This window comes from Macaca thibetana, chromosome 4 (assembly GCF_024542745.1).
Source record: "Macaca thibetana thibetana isolate TM-01 chromosome 4, ASM2454274v1, whole genome shotgun sequence".
Lineage (NCBI taxonomy): Eukaryota > Metazoa > Chordata > Mammalia > Primates > Cercopithecidae > Macaca > Macaca thibetana.
Genome location: NC_065581.1, coordinates 60,708,491 through 60,728,025, shown reverse-complemented (window position 1 = coordinate 60,728,025; position 19,535 = coordinate 60,708,491). Strand labels below are relative to the sequence as shown.

The 19,535-nt window shown below is 37.5% G+C and overlaps 1 pseudogene; it reads left to right on the top strand.

Moving 5' to 3' along the window:
• The first annotated feature begins 18,178 nt into the window (after nucleotides 1–18,178).
• LOC126953393 (keratin, type II cytoskeletal 8-like) lies at nucleotides 18,179–18,768 on the top strand (annotated as a pseudogene).
• Nucleotides 18,769–19,535: the final 767 nt, after the last annotated feature.

The following is a 19,535-nucleotide window of genomic DNA, read 5'->3' as shown; positions in this document are numbered from 1 at the left end:
GGAGATCAGCCTTAAATTAGTCACTTCAGCCAACTAAAACTAAGGGTTTGTATAGCAGGGAAGAAATGTAAGCATATGTGGGAAAACAGGAATTAGGGAGGGGTAAAGAAGAGGAGTTGGTCAACAGGAAGCAGGTGGTCACTTAGGCGATCATGACAGGTGAGGAGTCTTTCATCTTATTGTCCAGATGTGGTGATTTGGTAAGTTTACGTTCCTTGATACTGTCTGGGAGTCCTGATGGGTGGTTTCCTGAGAAAGGAACCTGGATAAGACAAATGTAACTTTCTCAAGTTTTAAGACTGGGAGTCTCAATTTTTATGTTTATTGAAAAGAAACCATAAACAGCAGTTCCATGAGTAGTTAGGCTGGTTCCATACCATAGTTTTGTTTGTATTTATTTATTTATTTAATTTTTTAATTTCCATAGATTTTTGGGGAACAGGTGCATACTGTATTTTTAAACTCTACAAATTCTATATTAGTGCCTTCTGGACAAGTGTCTTAAATGAGTCATTTAAAAATCTCTAAATAGTTTTTTTTTTTTTTTTTTTTTTTTTTCCTGTACTGGAAGTGTTACCATTTCCTTGTAAACATTGTGTTTACAGTAGTCTCCCATTATCTGTGGAGGCTACGTTCCAAGATCCCCAGTGGGTGCCTGAAGCCACAGAACCACAGATAGTACAGAACCTTATATATACTATATTTTTTCCTGTACATACATACCTATGATAAAATTTAATTTATAAATTAAGCACAGCAAGAGACGAAAAACAATGACTAATAATAAAATAAAACAGTTATAACAACATAAAAGCATCATTACTCTTGCACTTTGAGGCCATTATGAAGTAAAATAAGGTGTACATATTGAACATAAGCTCTGAGGTAACTTACAGTTGATCCAATAACCAAGACAATCACTAAGTGACTAACAGACAGGGAGGGTATACAGTGTGGAGATGGAGGACAATGGGATAATTCATGTCCCAGTCAGGTGAGAGTGGAACGGGATGGCTCAAGATTTCTTCATGCTACTCAGAATGGTGTGCAATTTAATTATGAGTTATTTATTTCTGAAGTTTTCAATTTAATATTTGCAGACCACTATTGACCATGGGTAACCGAAACTGCAGAAATCTAAACTGTGGATAACAGATACTATTGTATATACCTGGAGTTTGATTTAAAGGTCTAAAACAGATCTCTAAAACTTTTGCTCAAATGAATTAACTGTTGTCCATCTAAATAGGATACTATGATTAGTGTAGCCACTATTGTCAGGTTTCTGCCAGAAGTATCAGTGTAGAGAGACATTTAAAGAAAAAAGGAAGAATGTATACATTTTAGAGTTGTCCAGTACTTTGCATATAAACTCACAGTTATATTTTTCTTTTTGTGTGTACTATTATGTTCATGTTAACTTAAAAAGAAATGTGCTTTGAGTCTGGTTTACAAAGACTGATATAGATTCAGTAGTCTAAACTTAACGATTTACATACAGCTTTTTTGGTGATGGAAAACACTAGGTAAGTTAAGAAAGTTTAAGAGAAGCTGCTATTGTTCTTGAAAGCTTGTATATTTAACTCTTTGTGAAAAGAATGTTTTTTTCGTTGATTGTTGCTGTAGATGTTATGTGTATATAATTTTTATTTTTGTAATGTTTTAAAAACAGTAGAATTATAAATTTCTTATCAATGTGTCTTGAGGTTAAATATATTTAGTATAGCCGCTGCTTGCCATTAGGGCTAAGAATCTAACTACATTTGTAATAGAACCATATTCGAGTTACATTGCAAAAATTTTTTATTAGAATTCTTCTGATAATGCTTCACACATTTCATAGCCATCTATATGCTAATATTTCCAACAAATTATCAGATGCTATTTCTACATAACCCTTTTCTTAACAAATGACCTGTCATGTTCATAATGGCCTCAATTTTTGGTAGCAGTTTTAATTTTATCTAGCAAAAAATTGAAAGCTCATAAAGAAACTAATTACATAGTTTCACAGTTAATAATATGGTTTCTAGTTTTAAGACTTGTAATGTGCAAATTTATCTAGTTAAATTTTCTAAGAGTCAAGGCTGCTGTTTCTTCTTTTAAAATCATTTACAAACCCTTTTTGAAGGAAAGTAGAAATTTTCATACTGTGGTCTTACAAGGATTGAGTGTTGATTTTACATTGTGGTTATTGATTATTTTGTAAGCATAAACTCATCTACATCACATTTCCATTAAACACATAATGTCTTGTTAAGTTTCCCTCTTTGAAGAATTAACTGCTCTCCAAAATGTAATCAGAAGGAAGGCATATCAACTGGGAATTTATCTGGGTTATTTGCCAATAACGCCAATAGTACTTATTATCTGACACCTTGGGATTTTGAACAATATGATTCTTAAGGTATGTTGTTTTTCTGACACAAAATTCAAGATGTGGAGAGTTATTTTATCTATATCTAGTGTTATCTTAGCAAAGACACAATTATTAATAATTAAATTGACTCATAATACAAGACTGATATCATTTCATATGATTTTGTTAACAAATAAATATTTTAAAACCAATATTAAAATGTAGGACTTAAACATTTTTTTCATTTGATACTGTCCTTTGACAACTCGAAGAAGAATTTAAGATGGGGAAAGCATAAAAGTAGGAAGGAAGAAGAAAAAAGCAGCTTAGTGAACAAGAGATTGAAATATTAGAAATGTTACACATAGGGAAAATGATAGAACAATCTAAGAAAAAAGCTGTTGAGAAAAAAGAAAAAATAAGGAGATTGAAACAAAGCTGAGGTTTACTAAAGTCTTTAGGTGAGATATCCAATTTTGTCTTAAGTTACAGAGATCTGAATATTCTTACATTTATTTTCTGAGCATATAAGGACTCTGCCATTTACATGTCCATCTGTAGATGCACAAGAATTTCCATGTTGACTCCAGGAAGGTCTAAGAACATCTTGTCAACTTGTTTTATTTGCTTTTCAAATCTAATCTGAAAATATACTTCTCTTTATTTGATTTCTTTAATTGCTTTCTCTCGTAGTTGGTTTGGCGAATTAATGACTTACATATATTCACTGTATAGTGGCATTGCACTTATTTACATCATTTGTACGATTATATCTTATATTAATTATTTTCTCATTTTATTTCATAAGGCTTTTGAAGTAGAGCTTATCAGAAGCATATTTCCAAAACTCACAGATAATGTTCTTTAATATTAAAGTATTGTTTCCATTAACTTTAATGGTCCTTCAGAGAAACTGACTTTTGAATATACAAAACTATTTTATCATTTTTACTGAAATAGTTTTAATTCGAGTACTTTGTCAGCTGCAATGTACTGAATGCTTGCATGATTGGGCTCAACCGCACACACTCAATGGATCTATCATAGAGAAAATTGTGGGTTTAGTTTTATCATCCATTATCATTACTACTGGTTGACTTTCAAATTTTAGACTCTGACGAGGATAATATTACTCAATGACTCTAGTACATTGATTCGGAAATGAACTTGTTAATCCTCAAATTTAAGAGACAAGTCCTATGCCCTTTAAACACAGGAGTTTTTAAGTACAGACTGAAATCTCACGTGACATAAACTGTCATTAATATTGTAAATTGTGTACATAATGACAAATTTGGTGCTATGAAATTAAGCATTTGTACAAGTAATAAAAGCAACTAAAGTTTGACCTCTGGATTGTGGAGGAAACATGAAAGATATTTTTTTCTCTGTGTTTGAATGATTAATTTGTTTAAAAGAAACAAAAAGAAATGCAGTTTATAAACTGATTTTGAAGAGATAATTTCCTTGAGAATTTTTGTTTCCCTCATGAAAAAAGCAAATTGCTGCATTAATGACTATCATATATCTGGTTCAAAGTGCTGGACAAGGTGTCCTTCTCTTCTCCTTGTCAATATTCCATTGAAGGTGATATTGAAACCATAGGTGTATTAATTCTTTTTCACACTGCTGATAAAGACATACCGAAACTGGGAACAAAAAGAGATTTAATTGGACTTAGACAGTTTCACATGGCTCAGAAAGCCTCAGAATTATCATGGGAGGTGAAAGGCGGTTCTTACATGGTGGAGGCAAGAGATAAGTGAGGAAAGCAAAAGGAGAAACCCCTGATAAACCCATCAGATCTCATGAGACTTATTCACTATCATGAGAATAGCACAGGAAAGACTGAGCCCCGTGATTCAATTACCTTCCCCTGGGTCCCTCCAGTAACATGTGGGAATTCTCAGAGATACAATGCAAACTGAGATTTTGGTAGGGACACAGCCAAACCATATCATTCCACCCCTGGATGCTCCAAATCTCATGTCCTTGCATTTCAAAACCAATCATGCGTTTCCCATCATCCCCGAAAGACTTATTTCAGCATTAACCCAAAAGTCCACAGTCCAAATTCTCATCTGATACAAGGCAAGTCCCTTCTGCCTATGAGCCTATAAAATCAAAAGCAAGCTAGTTCTTCCTAGATACAATGGGGGTACAGGTATTGGGTAAATACAGCCATTCTAAATGGGAGAAATAGGCCAAAACAAAGGGGTTACAGGGCTCATGCAAGTCCAAAATCCAGCGGGGCAGTCAAATATTAAAGCTTCAAAATAATCTCGTTTGACTCTAGGTCTCATATCTAGGTCACGCTGATGCAAAAGTGGGTTTCCATGGTCTTGGGCAACTCTGCCCCTGTGGCTTTGCAGGGTACAACCCCCTCTCAGCTACTGTTCTGGAGTCTGGAGGACAGTGGTCCTCCTCTCACAGCTCCACTAGGCAGTGCCCCAGTAGGGACTCTGTGTAGGGACTCTGATCCCATATTTCCCTTCCGCACTGCCCTAGTAGAGGTGTTCTATGAGGGCACCATCCCTGCAACAAACTTGCCTGGGCATCCAGGTGTTTCCCTACATCTTCTGAAATCTAGGCAGAGGTTCCTAAACCTCAATTCTTGACTTTTGTGCACCCTCAAGCTCAACACTATGTGGAAGCTGCCAAGGATTGGGGGTTCCACCCTCTGAAGCCATGGCCCAAGCTGTACACTGGCATATTTCAGCCACAGCTGAAGCGGCTGGGACACAGAACATCAAGTGCCTAGGCCGCACACAGTATAGGACTCTGCGCCTGGACCACAAAATCAGTTTTTCCTCCTGAGCCTCTAAGTCTGTGATGAGAGGGGCTACCATGAAGGTCTCTGACATGGCCTAGAGACATTTTACCTAAGGTCTTGGGGATTAACATTAGGCTTCTTGCTACTTATGCCAATTTCTGCAATTGGCTTCAATTTCTCCTCAGAAAATGGGTTTTTCTTTTCTATAGCATTATCAGGCTGCAAACTTTCCAGACTTTTATACCCTGCTTCCCTTAGAAAATGGAAATCCTTTACCAGTACGCAAGTCACCTCTTAAATCCTTTGCTTTTTAGAAATTTCTTCTGCCAGATACCCTAAATCATCTTTCTCAAGTTCAAAGTTCCACAAATATCTAGGGCAGGGGCAAAATGCCACCAGTCTTTTGGTAAAGCATAAAAAGAGTCACCTTTACTCCATTTCCCAAAAAGTTCATCATATCCATTTATGACCACCTCAGCCTGGACCTTTTTGTCCATATTACTATCAGCATTTTCGGCAAAGCCATTCAAGTCTCCAGAAAGTTCCAAACTGTCTCACATTTTCCTGTCTTCTTTTGAGCCCTCCAAACTAGTCCAACCTCTGCCTGTTACCCTGTTACAAAATCACTTCCACATTTTTGGGTATCTTTTTAGCAATGCTCTACTCTACTGGTACCAATTTACTGTATTAGTTCATTTTCATGCTGCTGATAAAGACATACCTGAAACTTGGAACAAAAAGAGGTTTAATTTGACTTATGGTTCCACAAGGCTGGGGAGGCCTCAGAATTATGGTGGCAGGTGAATGGAACTTCTTACATGGCAGTGACAAGAGAAAAATGAGGAAGAAGCAAAAGTGGAAACCCCTGATAAACCCATCAAATCTCATGAGACTTATCCATTATCACGAGAATAGCATGGGAAAGACGGGCTCTCATGATTCAATTACCTCCCCCTGTATCTCTCCCACAACACGTGGGAATTCTGGGAGATACAATTCAAGTTGAGATTTTAGTGGGAACACAGCCAAATCATATCAATAGGAAATGTAACAACTGACATTTTTTAGTTTATTGATACAAATTCAAAAGATACTCAGTGACCAAAAATCCTTGTTCTTAAAGAGTTTGCATTTTGGTAGAGAATGATGCACAATAAAAACAATGAATTAGTAAATTAAATCATGGGTTAAATTGTATTATGGGGTGGGTAAGAGAGATGGGGATGTCAGAGCAGTCACGTCTCATTGAGAAGCTGATATTTGAGAAGAGACAAATGAAGGACAGAAAGTGAGTTTGCAAATACCTGAAGGAGGAGTATTTTAGGCAGAGGAAACAGCCAGTGCTGTGGTCCTGAGGCAGAAGTATGCCTTGTGGGTCTGAGGAACTAGAGGAGGCCAATGCAGCATGAGCAAAAGTAAAAGTCATAGCAGATAAGTTCAGATACTAGGAGGCTGGGTTTTGTTTTGAGTGAGAAATGACATGTGGCTTATATTTTTAAAAGATCCTTTGGATGCTACTTTGAGAATAAATTGAAGAGAGACAAGGATGAAGGGGAGAAGAGCACTTGGGAAGCTATTGCAATAATCCAGGTGAGAGATGGTGGTAGCATGGACCAAGATAATTGGTTAGAGGGTGGATCAAGTAGTTGGATTTGGGATATATTAGGAACGTAGAGCCAATAGGATTGCCTAATGGACCAGATGAGGAGTATTAGAAAAGAGAGGAGTCAAGTACGACTCCAAGATTTTTGGCCAAAGTAACTGATATGGTTTGGCTGTGCCACTACCCAAATCTCATCTTGGATTTTAATATCCACAATTCCCATGTGTTGTGGGAATGACCCCATAATTGAATCACGGGAGCAGGTCTTTCCCATATTATTCTCACAATAGGGAATATGTCTCATGAGATCTGATGGTTTTAAAAGGGGGAGTTTAACTACACTAACCACACAAACTTTCTTCTCTTGTCTGCCATCATGTGAGACTTGCCTTTCATCTTCCACCATGATTGTGAGGCCTCCCCAGACACATGGAACTGTAAGTCCAATACACCTCTTTTTTTTTTTTTTTTTTTTTTTTGTAAATTTTCCAGTCTTGCATATGTCTTTATTAGCAGTGTGAAAATGGACTAATTCAGTAAGTTGCCAGAGGTGGGGTGCTGCTGAAAAGATACCTGAAAATTTAGAAGTGACTTTGGAACTGGGTAACAGGCAGAGGTCAGAACAATTTGGAGGGCTCAAAAGAAGGCAGGAAAACGTTGGAAAGTTTGTAACTTCCTAAAGACTTATTGAATAGCTTTGACAAAAATGCTGATAGTGACATGAACAATAAGGCCCAGGCTTAGGTCGTCTCAGATGGAGACGAGGAACTTGTTGGGAACTGGAGCAAAGTGACTCTTGATATGTTTTAGCAAAAAGACTGGTGGCATTTCACCCCCGCCCTAGACATTTGTGGAACTTTGAACTGAGAAAGATGATTTAAAGTATCTGGCAGAAGAAATTTCTAAGCAGCAAAGTGTTCAAGAAGTGACTTGTGTGTTCTTAAAGGTATTAGTTTTATAAGGTAAAAAGAACATAAAAGTTTGGAAAATATGCAGCCTGATAATGCAATAGAAAAGAAAATCCCATTTTCTGAGGAGAAATTCAAGCCAGCTGCAGAAATTTGCACACGTAGCAAGGAATCCAGTGTTAATCACCAAGACTATAGGGATAATGTCTCCAGGGAAGGTCAGAGGTCTTCACAGCAGCCCCTCCAATCACAGGCCCAGAGGTTAGAAGGAAAAAGTGGTTTGCAGACTGGGCCCAGGGTTCCCGTGTTGTGTGCTGCCTAGGGACTTGGTGCCCCCTGTGTCCCAGTCATTCCAGCCATGGCTGAAAGGGGCCAATGTAGAGGGTGGACCCTGGCTTCAGAGGATGCAAGTCTCAAGCCTTGGCAGCTTCCACGTGGTGTTGAGCCTGCGACTGCACAGAAGTCAAGAATGGGGGTTTGGGAATCTCTGCCTAGATTTCAAAAGATGCAGGGAAAATCCTGGATGTCCACGCAGAAGTTTGCTGCAGGGATGGGGCCCTCATGGAGAACCTCTGCTTGGGCAGCACAGAAGGGAAATGTGGGGTCAGCGCTTCCACAAAAAGTCCCTATTGGGGCACTGCCTAGTGGAGCTGTGAGAAGAGGACTACCATACCCCATACCCCAGGATGGTACAGCTGCTGACAGTTTGCATTGGGCACCTGAAAAAGCTGCAGATGCTCAATGCCAGCCCTTGAAAGTAGCTGGGAGGGAGGCTGTACCCTGCAAAGACACAGGGGAAGAGCTGCTTAATACCATGGGAACCCACCTCTTGCATTAGCGTGAGACCTGGAGCCAAAGATCCAGGTCTGGATGTGAGACCTGGAGCCAAAGGAGATCATTTGGGAACTTTAAGATTTACTGTCCCACTGAATTTCAGACTTGCTTGGGGCTTTTAGCCCCTTTGTTGTGGCCAATTTCTCCCGTTTGGAATGGCCATATTTCCCCAATACCTGTAGCCCCATTTTTTCTAGGAAGTAACTAACTTGCTTTTGATTTTACAGGCTCATAGGCAGAAGGGACTTGCCTTATCTTTGACTGTGACTTTTGAGTTAATGCTGAAGTGAGTTAAGACTTTGGGAGACTGTTGGGAAGGCATGATTGATTTTGAAGTGTGAGGACATGAGATTTGGAGGTGCGGGGGGTGGAAAGATATGGTTTGGCTGTGTCCCTACCCAAATCTCATCTTTAATTGTAGTTCCCACAATTCCCACATGTTGTGAGAGGGATTCAGTGGGAGGTAATTGAATCATGGGAGCATATTTTTCCTATGCTATTCTCATGAGAGTGATACGTCTCATGAAATCTGATGGTTTTAGAAAGGGGAGTTTCCTCACACAAGGTTTCTTCTCTTGTCTGCCATCATGTGAGACAGGCATGATTGTGAGGCCTCCCCAGACACATGGAACTGTAAGTAAAATAAATCTCTTTCTTTTGTAAATTTCCCAGTCTTGGGTATGTCTATATCAGCAAGGTGAAAACAAACAAATACAGCAACTGACAGGATGGAGTTGTCATTGCTGAGACGGGAAAGTCTGTGGAAGGCATGGGTTTAGGAGAATGATTACGAGTTCAGTTTTGGAACCATTAAATTATAAATGTCTATTAACCATCTAATTGGCAATGTCAAGAAGGAAACTGAGTTGAAAGAAACTGGGGTTCAGAGGAGCAGTTTGTTTTTGGGGCAGGAGTTGGAAGTCATCAGCGCATGGATACATTTAAAACCAAGTGAAGGAATGAAATTCCCAAGAGGGTAATTATAAACTGAGAAAACTTCAGTCCAATGACAGAGCTTCTGAGCACTCCAGTGCTAAGCTATGAGACATTTTTTGGGTAACTAAAGAGCTACAGAGGAGTGTTGACCAATAAGACAGAGTTTAGGAAGATGTAGCCTGAAATGTAAGTGACTTTCCCAGCAGCATTCTGGTGAGGATCCCAATTTAAACACTGTGTGATAGAAGGAGGCAGACATGAGGAGGTCCAATTACTGCCTTTTGGGATTGCAATTGTGATTTGCAAGGCTATATTTTAAATGAGTTAATGTTTGTAAAGCATTTAGAAAAATGACTGACATATGCTTCCTTAGTGTTTGTTAAATAGGTACATACATTAAATAGTCATTAGTACTCTTGCCCCTTTTAATTCTTCCCCAACACCTCCATAAAAAATGGCTTAGAGTCTGCCTTTTATCCTTAGCTTAAGATATCAGATAATTCTTCTTTAAATATATACGTGTGTGTGTGTGTGTGTGTGTGTGTGTGTGTGTGTGTGTGTGTAAAATATGAAGGGAATCTTATTTTCTTAGTAATAGATTTTTGCAGCAAAGAGACTTTCTAAGCAAGTGCTTTGATAAGCCATCTGCATAGGGAGTCAAAGCTTGAAGAAATATAGATGGTTATTATTTACTGTCTGTGAAATTAGTAAATGATTATTTTGTAGAAGAGAGTAAGTAAGTTTAGGAAACACAATTGTGGATGTTTCCTGGAAGCTTTGTGTAGGAAGAGGAAAAGAAATTAAGTGGCAAGGTTGGAAGAAGAATTTAGTGGGAAAGAATGAGAAATAGAAGTATCTATTAGGGAATTTTATTAAGTTTTTACTGTGTTGTATATAACAAAACTGTTTTCCTTCCAATATTCTCATGAAATAGTCAATAAAATGCTATTTTAAGAATGTGTTGTTGAAGTGGATGTTTCAGAGAATATGACAAAGTACTTCTTGTTTCAAGAAGGATTTGAAATGATATCAGAGATCCAAGATGTTAGACGAATATTTTTCTTACTCTCCTAGGCCACACAGATGTTCCTGTCTTTGAGTCCTTGTCTCTTTTTAAGCTATTTTAACATTTTCTTAGATATTTTCTGCAGAAACCAGAATGAGAATGTTAATAAGTGTAAGTTGAAAATATATGGGGTTAAACACAACTAAATAACTTCCTTTTCTGTAAGAATTTTCAATATTTACTGTATTGTTTGGTAGTGAGACTCATGAAGTAAGGGAAAATAGTATGTACTAACTATTTAAGAAAAAAAATATATTTCATGGGTTTCATGTTCTGTGAAACACACTTAAAGAAGCCATCCAATTGTAAGTTATTTTTTTTTCCAGCCACAAAATTCCTACCAAATACAATAACCTGGGTCCAAAAATAGATTGTTGTGAGATTATTCAAATGAATGGGCATATTTTGAAATTAATGAAATTAATGAGCTTAATGACCTCAAGTTCTGGAAGACCTTAAATTAAGACAGACATGAAACAAGTCCAATCTCTGTTGTATTTTGGTGTTATCTGGTGGCAATTATCTGACTTACTTGAAATATTAGTGAGAAGGATTATGAGTCCTGATATTGACTGGGAATTCCAGTACAGTCATAGTGATTCTAGAAGTCTTCCAATTCCTTGGTACAGGAAAAGACTGGAAAAGAGAAACTACTTTCAGCTTTTCCACATCCTCACATCCTCTTGCCATATCCTGAGACACATCACCTGTTATTTCTTTGGGGTAATCTTTCCTTTTATGCTTACATCTCCTCACAGAAGATTAGAACTTGAGTCTTCCTCAACTGGAGAATGGGTATTAGGTGCATGATGGGTGCCAATCACAATTGAGACATATCTCAATTTGATTTATCATGGGGATTTGCTCTATAAGTTATTGGAATTCAGAAAACATGTTATATTCTGCAGACTCACCAAGGAATAATTATTTTGTTATGGTATAGAATAAACAAAACTTATTTTCTACCTTCAAGGGTAAATAGTACAGTAGGAGTGATTGCAAAAGTACAGTGGGGTGACTAAATATTAGCTGTAATTTATTACTCTACTGTAATAGAGTTAGATAAATTATAGCTAATATTCAGGACTGGCTACATAATTTGTTGGGCACAGTATAAAATGATATTGCAGCTTTGCTAAGGAATGAAGAAGCTAAGCTACTTGTCCAATGTTCCACAGTTAGTGGCAGATCTAGTATTCAAGCCCAGGTCTTCTGGTTTCAGAAAATCCACTTTAGTCACTAGATAATATGGCCTATTTGTTTCTTCTTAAATTTAACTGTATAAAGCAACTCACTTCCTCACACACATAGATACACCCTCCCCACAGTAGCCTCAAAATTTTTTTCTGTATTGATCCTACATGACAAATTATGAGTTATTTTTGCCTATTTCTTTAATTCTTGTTTGTGATGGAATAATCAGCTTAAGCAGAGAGAAGTGCTAGACATAGGTATTGTCATGCTGTACATCAGTATCTCCCTCTCCAGTGCAAGATCAGCTAATACAGTCACTAGAAGATGTAAGTTAGGTGTTTCTTAGAAGTAAAAGCTACCTACCCTATGAGAGATTTATTATGAAAAAAACTGGGATAGGCAATTGAAATATTTGATTTTCTAATATGCTGGGAGTACCCACTACCCAATACCCAAGTATTTCTTAAGAGTCTTTATATAAATCACTCTCCCAAACAGTTATCAGATGGTTTCCATATCCCTGTCCTCAATAAATCTACATTTTTTTTGGAGGGAGGTAGGGGTTGGCACAGAAAGGTTGAGAGTAAGAAGATAGATGAATGTTGAATTATTAGTGTAGTATCTGCTAAAGGAACAAAGAGAGTGACTACTATGCATCTACCTATTTGAAGGGTTCTGCTGTGTGGCTTGGATGGCATGTTATTAAAGCTCATTTATTAAACTCATCCTTTTGATGATGGAGAAAACAGAGGCCTAAAGACGTAAAATGCTGAGTTGATGACACACCTATGATGACTCCCAGGTGTCTCATTGCCTACTATCATGTTCTTTTGAGTACCCCAATAGCTTTGCCTCTCCTGAAATTAGTCTTTTCATGGATGGTATGCCTTACTTAGTATCTGCAAAAAATGACTTATTGTATTTGATGAGGTGGACAATTAGTATTTTCATAGTGGTTTCTGCTAGGTTGGTTATTAATTCATGGTGGAAATTCTAAAAACTTATAGGTTAAATGGGTCCAAGTAGAAAACATAGTTGTGTAATGTCTTGCCTAATATTTCATATGAAAAGTACTAAAAGTTGCATACCATTTTGTGTAGCATTTGGTTTTGAAGAAGATACATGACTTCTCTAGGTTAACAATGTGCTTATTTGAAAATTGAAGACTTGACTTTAATTCCACAAAAAAGTCAGTTCTATGACTTATAGTAAAACAGTCTGCTCTATGGGTAGATATTTAACTTTGTGGATATAGCATTTTTGTCTATACCCTAAAGATGATGTGTTTACTTAGTTCCTTTTATTTTATTCTTGTCAATGAAAGCAAATCTAAATTACTGTGCAAATATTGCTAATATATTCTGTTTATTTTAATTATGGCAAAATGTGAAAATAAAAATAACACATACTTAGATGTTTTCTAATGAGGGCAATACATTATTGCTTTCAATAATTTGGAGGTGAGTACTTTCAATACTTATTTTCCCTGGTGAATACTTTCATTAACTGTATTTATAGGCCAGGAGAGGCATAATGAATTTAAAGTATAACTTTTTGAAACAGTCTAATTCCTTTGGGAAAGGTATTCTTATCAGATTAAGGTTTTCTTATCAGGCATTCAATTCTTGATTCAATGACATTGTTTCCTTCAAAGAAAAGAAAACATTAATTTAAACCTTACGTTATTATTTTTCTAAAAAATCCCTATAAACACTAGAAATAAAAGTCAGCATTTCTCACAGTTTTCAATTCTGTTCTTCTCAGCATTTTATACAAAAGCCAGTGAGCACCATAGTTACAACTTTGATAAAAATCAAAAGTGAGTAAAAGTCTTTGAAATTCTACTATCAGTCTTAAGTAGACTTTGAAGGGGGTAGTTCATATATATTATGTGATAAACAAATAAAAAAAGAGACATTTTGCTGAGGTGATTGATTTTTGAAAATACTATTGCCCGAAATACAAGATTAATTTGGAGAACTATGTTGCTGTAGAGAATTAGTAAGAAGACAGGTTATAAAATATCTGAAAGCAAACATCACACCTATAGCATTCAAAGTAGACATAAACTGCCTACTGGAGAGGTCCATAATTATATTTCTTTTATCTGCTGAAAGAAGCAATGTCAGCTTTCTACAATGAACTCAATAGTACTTGGGGGCTTTTTAAACTTAGAATTTCTACAGTCATGCATCCGTGCTGAAATTATAGGTCTCATGTGTTTTATGATTGAAGAGAACTCTGGACATGTATGATTGGATATTGCTAACATCCCGTTGAATTCCCCTGCTAGTGATCTTTCAGTAAAATGTAAACCCCCTTGTTAACAGAAAATTAGATGAAAAAATTCTAACTGATAAATAAGTAATAAAAGCATCAGGAAAAATACAACAAATACGATTGAACAGTCTGAATTATTAACTCTGGATTAGCCACTTAAGAGTACAAAGAAAGTAAATTGTAATTTATGTTAAACACACAGGCATTCATCTTGTATAATTTGGGAAACTGTGCTTAGAATAAATATGTTACTTATAAATATTTTATATTCATAAGCAAACATTTTAATATTATATTACAACATAGTTGATTAAGCAATAAAATAAAAACCATGGCATTTGCTGAAGACAGGGAAAGATTTTTCATTACAGTTGATAGTATACCGTTTCCAGTCAATCTAAGAGTTTGGAATAGAAAAATATATTATATTCTTTAACACCAAACCCTGGGAATGAAAAAAAAAAAAAAAGAATTGACTGTTTCCAACGGAATGACAATTTTTGTGGGAAGGTTTATTTACAGATCTTCCTGGGGGATGTGTTAGGAAAAAGAGAGAAGGCAAAGAATGGGGAAGTATAATTTTGCTTAATAACATTTCAAACAATGAAATGCTCTCAAACCCCTTTTGTTGTCTCTAAAATTTCTGAAAGCTACTCATGAGTGCTCAAATTGAGGTTTTGGTTTTTCTTAATTCTTAACATAAAGGATCTTTCAACCCTATACCATGGAAAATTGCTACATATAATGTATTACCTTTTGGAAATATATGGATATATCCTTATGGTAGTTTGCTTTCTGCTAATAGCTTATCGTTATAGCATATTTCTTTAGCTAAAACAATTATAGCTGAATAGTAGCAATATCATTTAGTATAATATTGCATGGAATCATGGTTTCAGAAATGATCTTAGACAACATTTTGTTTAATAATTTTTACAAGTTTTGATCATTTGTATCTTAAAGTTTGTGAAAAACAATGTCTCTCTTCAGATATTTTAACGACAATGATTTTTTTACACTGTAATTTTAAGTATCTTACATTTTTTTTTTTTTTTTTAACAGATTCTTGGTCTGTCTCCAGGCTGGCGTGCAATGACATGATCTCGACTCACTGCAAACTCTGACTCCCGGGGTCAAACAATTCTCCTTCTTCAGCCTCCCAAGTAGGTGGAATTACAGGCGCCCACCACCATGCCTGGCTAGTTTTTGTATTTTTAGTAGAGAGAGGGTTTCACCATGTTGACCAGGCTGGTCTTGAACTCTTAAGCTCAAGTGATCCAACCACCTCAGCCTCCCAAAGTACTGGGATTACAGGCATGAGCCACCGCACCTGGCCTATATTTTTTAAATACTGATATTTAAAAATTAAACTGCTACATATAAGAAAATGTGAGATCTGTAGTGATTTGATAGTTAGACTTATTCATTTAAAATACATGAACTAGTGGCTCATGCCTGTAATCCCAGCACTTTGGGAGGACAAGGCTGGCAGATCATTTGACGTCAGGAGTTCAAGACCAGCCTGGCCAACATGGTGAAACCTTATGTCTACTAAAAATACAAAAATTAGCCAGGCAGTGGTTGTGTACACCTGTAATCCTGGCTTCTTGGGAGGCTGAGGTGGGAGAATCCCTTCAGCCTGGGAGGCTGAGGCTGTGGTAAGCCGAGATCGTGCCACTGCACTCCAGTCTGGGTGACAGAGTGAGACCCTGGCTCAAGAAACAAAACAAAATGAAACAAAACAAAACAAATATGTTTGTATGTGTTCTGTTTTATACCAAGAGTTCTCAACTTTTTTCGTGTGTGTGGTTACACTTATAAGTCTGCTCAAGGGACAGATATGCAAGTGCATGGGTGGAATAGAAATCTTTGGAAGCCATCATGGTGGATGTGGTATATAGTTTTTCTCCCTTTAAGGTAACCTGCTGCAAGGGCTGGCTTAACATTCACAAGTCAATAAACATGATACACTGCATAAACAGAATTAAAAACAAAATCACATGGTCATCTCAACAGATGCAGAAAAAGCATTCAACAAAATCTGGCATCCTTTTATGATTAAAACTCTCAGCTAAATCAGCATACAAGGGAAATACCTCAAGGTAATAAAAACCGTCTATGACAAACACACAGCCAACATAACACTAAATGGGGAAAACTTGAAAGCATTTCCTCTGAGAACTGGAACAAGACAAGGATGCCCACGGTCACCACTGCAACATAGTACTGGAAGTCCTAGACAGACCAATGAGACAAGAGAAATAAATAAAGAGCATCCACATTAGTAAAGAGGAAGTCAAACTGTCACTGTTTGCTGATGATATGATTGCTTACCTAGAAAACCTTAAAGTCTCCTCCAGAAAGCTCCTAGAACTGACAAAAGAATTCAGCAAAGTTTCAGGATACAAAATTAATGTAAAAAAATCAGTAGCTCTTATATACATATAACAGTGGCCAAGCAGAGAATCAAATCAAGAACTCAATCCCTTTTACAATAGCTGCAAAAAAATTAAAATACTTGGCAGTATACTTAACTAAGGAGGTGAAAAACCTCTACAAGGAAAACTACAAAACACTGTTGAAAGAAATCATAGACAACACAAACAAATGGAAAACACATCCCATGCTTATGGATGGGCAGAATCAATATTGTGAAAATGACCATACTGCCAAAAACAATCTACAAATTTAATGCAATTACCATCAAAATACCACCATCGTTCTTCACAGAATTAGAAAAAAACAATTTTAAAATTCACATGAAACCAAAAAAGAACCCATATAGCCAAAGCAAGGCTAAGCAAAAAGAACAATTCTGGAAGCATCACACTACCTGATTTCAAACTATACTATAAGGCCATAGTCACCAAAACAGCATGTTACTAGTATAAAAATAAGCACATAGACCAATAGAACAGAATAGAGAATCCAGAAGTAAACACGAATACTTGCAGCCAACTGATCTTCAACAAAGCAAACAAAAACACAAAGTGGGGAAAGTATAGCCTTTTCAACAAATGGTGCTGGGATAATTGGCTAGCCACATATAGGAGAATGAAACTGGATCCTCATCTCTCACCTTAAGCAAAAATCAACTCAAGATGGATTGAGGACTTAAATCTAAGACCTGAGACTAAAAATTCTAGAAGATAACATTGGACAAACCCTTCTAGATATTGGCTTAGGCAAGGATTTCATGACCAAGAACCCATAAGCAAATGCAGTAAAAACAAAGATTAATAGCTGGGGCCTAATTAAACTAAAGAGCTTTTTCATGGCAAAAGGAAGTCAGCAGAGTAAACAGACAACTCACAGAGTGGGAGAAAATATTCACCCTCTATGCATCTGACGAAGGACTAATATCCAGAATATACAACGAACTCAAACAAATCCGTAAGGAAAAACAACAACAAAAAATCCCATCCAAAAGCGGGCTAAGGACATGAATAGACAATTCTCAAAAGAAGATATATAAGTGGCCAGTAATCATATGAAAAAATGCTCAACATCATTAATGATCAGGGAAATGCAAATTAGAACCACAATGCAATACCACCTTACTCTCGCAAGAATGGCCATAATCAAAAAATCAAAAATAGTAGATGTTGGTGTGGATGCGGTGAACAGGGAACACTTCTACACTGCTGGTTAAAATGTAAACTAGTACAACTGCTATGGAAAAGAGTGTGGAGATTACTTAAAGAAATAAAAATCCCAGCCGGGTGCAGTGGCTCACGCCTGTTATCCCAACACTTTGGGAGGCCGAGGCACGTGGACCACCTGAAGTCAGAAGTTTGAGACCAGCCTGGCCAAAATGGTGGAACCACATCTCTACTAAAAATGCAAAAATTAGCCAAGCGTGGTGGGGGGGTACCTGTAATCCCAGCTACCTGGGAGGCTGAGACAGGAGAATAGCTTGAACCTGGAATGGCAGAGGTTACAGTGAGCCCAGATCATGCCATTGCACTCCAGCCTGGGTGACAAGAGCAAAACTCTGTCTCAAAAAAAAAAAAAAGAAAGAAAGAAAGAAAAAAAGAAAGAAAGAAAGAAAAAAGAAAGAAAGAAAGAAAGAAAGAAAGAAAGAAAGAAAGAAAGAAAGAAAGAAAGAAAGAAAGAAAGAAAGAAAAGAAGAGAAAGAAAGAAATAAAAGGAAATAAAAGTCCCGAGAAGCAGCTTCCCTGCTACTTCTGGAATCTCCACCTAGCTCAGCCCACCTGCCTCCACCATGTCCATCAGGTTGACCCAGAAGTCCTACAAGGTGTCCACCTCTATCCCTGGGGCCTTCAGTAGGTGCTCCTACACCAGTGGGCATGGTGCCCACGTTAGCTCCTTGAGCTTCTCCCTAGTAGGCAGCAGAGATTCCGGGGTGGCCTAGGCAGAGGCTATGGTGGGGCCAGCGGTATAACCAGGGCCATGGTCAACCAGAGCCTGCTGAGCCTCCTTAACCTGGAGGTGGACCCAAACATCCAGGCCGTGTGCACCCAGGAGAAGAAGCAGATCAAGACCCTCAACATGTTTGCCTCCTTCATCGACAAGGTATGGTTCCTGGAGCAGCAGAACAAGATTCTGGAGACCAAGTGGAGCCTCCTGCAGCAGCAGAAGGCTTGGAGCAACATGGACAACATGTTGGAGAGCTACATCAATAACCTTCAGTGGCAGCTGGAGACTGTGGGCTAGGAGAAGCTGAAGCTGGAGGCGGAGCTTGGCAACATGCAGGGGCTGGTGGAGAACTTCAAGAACAAGTATGAGGATGAGATCAATAAGTGTACAGAGATGGAGAATATATTTGTCCTCATCAAGAAGGATGGTTTCTAACATCCAAGCGGAGGGAAAATGATATTACTCCCAACATCGCAGAAGGTGTACACCTTTCCTATGATATTGTTCCTAATATTCAGGGAGTAAGAGGATGATATTACTTTCAATATTACAGAAGTTGTACACCTCATCTGTGATATAGTTCCTAATACCCAGGAAAAGAGAGGATGATATAGATCCCATTATAGCAGGGATGTACACTCCCCCTGTGATATTGTCCCTAATGTCCAAAAGGGGAGAGGATGATACCACTCCTAATATCACAGGGCGTTTACAACCCCCTGTTATGTTGTTTCTAATACCCAGAACGGGGAGAGAATGACATTACTTCCAATATCTCAGGGTGTGTACACACCCCCTGTACATTGTTCCTAATATCCAGAGGAAGAGAATATAATGTCACTCCCAATATCACAAGGGGTGTACACCACCCACCCCGTGATGTTGTTCTTAATGTCCAGGGGAAGAGACGATATTACTCTCAGTATCGCAGAGGGTATACACCACCCGTGTAATATTGTACCTAAGATACAGGAGGGGAGAGGATTATACAACTTTCAATATTGCAGAGAGTGTGCATTCCTCTTGTGAAATTGCTCCTAATATCCGAGGAAGACAGGGTAATATTACTCGAAATATCACGGGGGGGGTACACCTCTTTGTAATATTGTTCCTAATATCCAGGGAGAAGAAAATAATATTACTCCCAATACTGCAAAGGGTGTACAATTTTTCTTTGATATTGTTGCGAATATCCAGGGGTT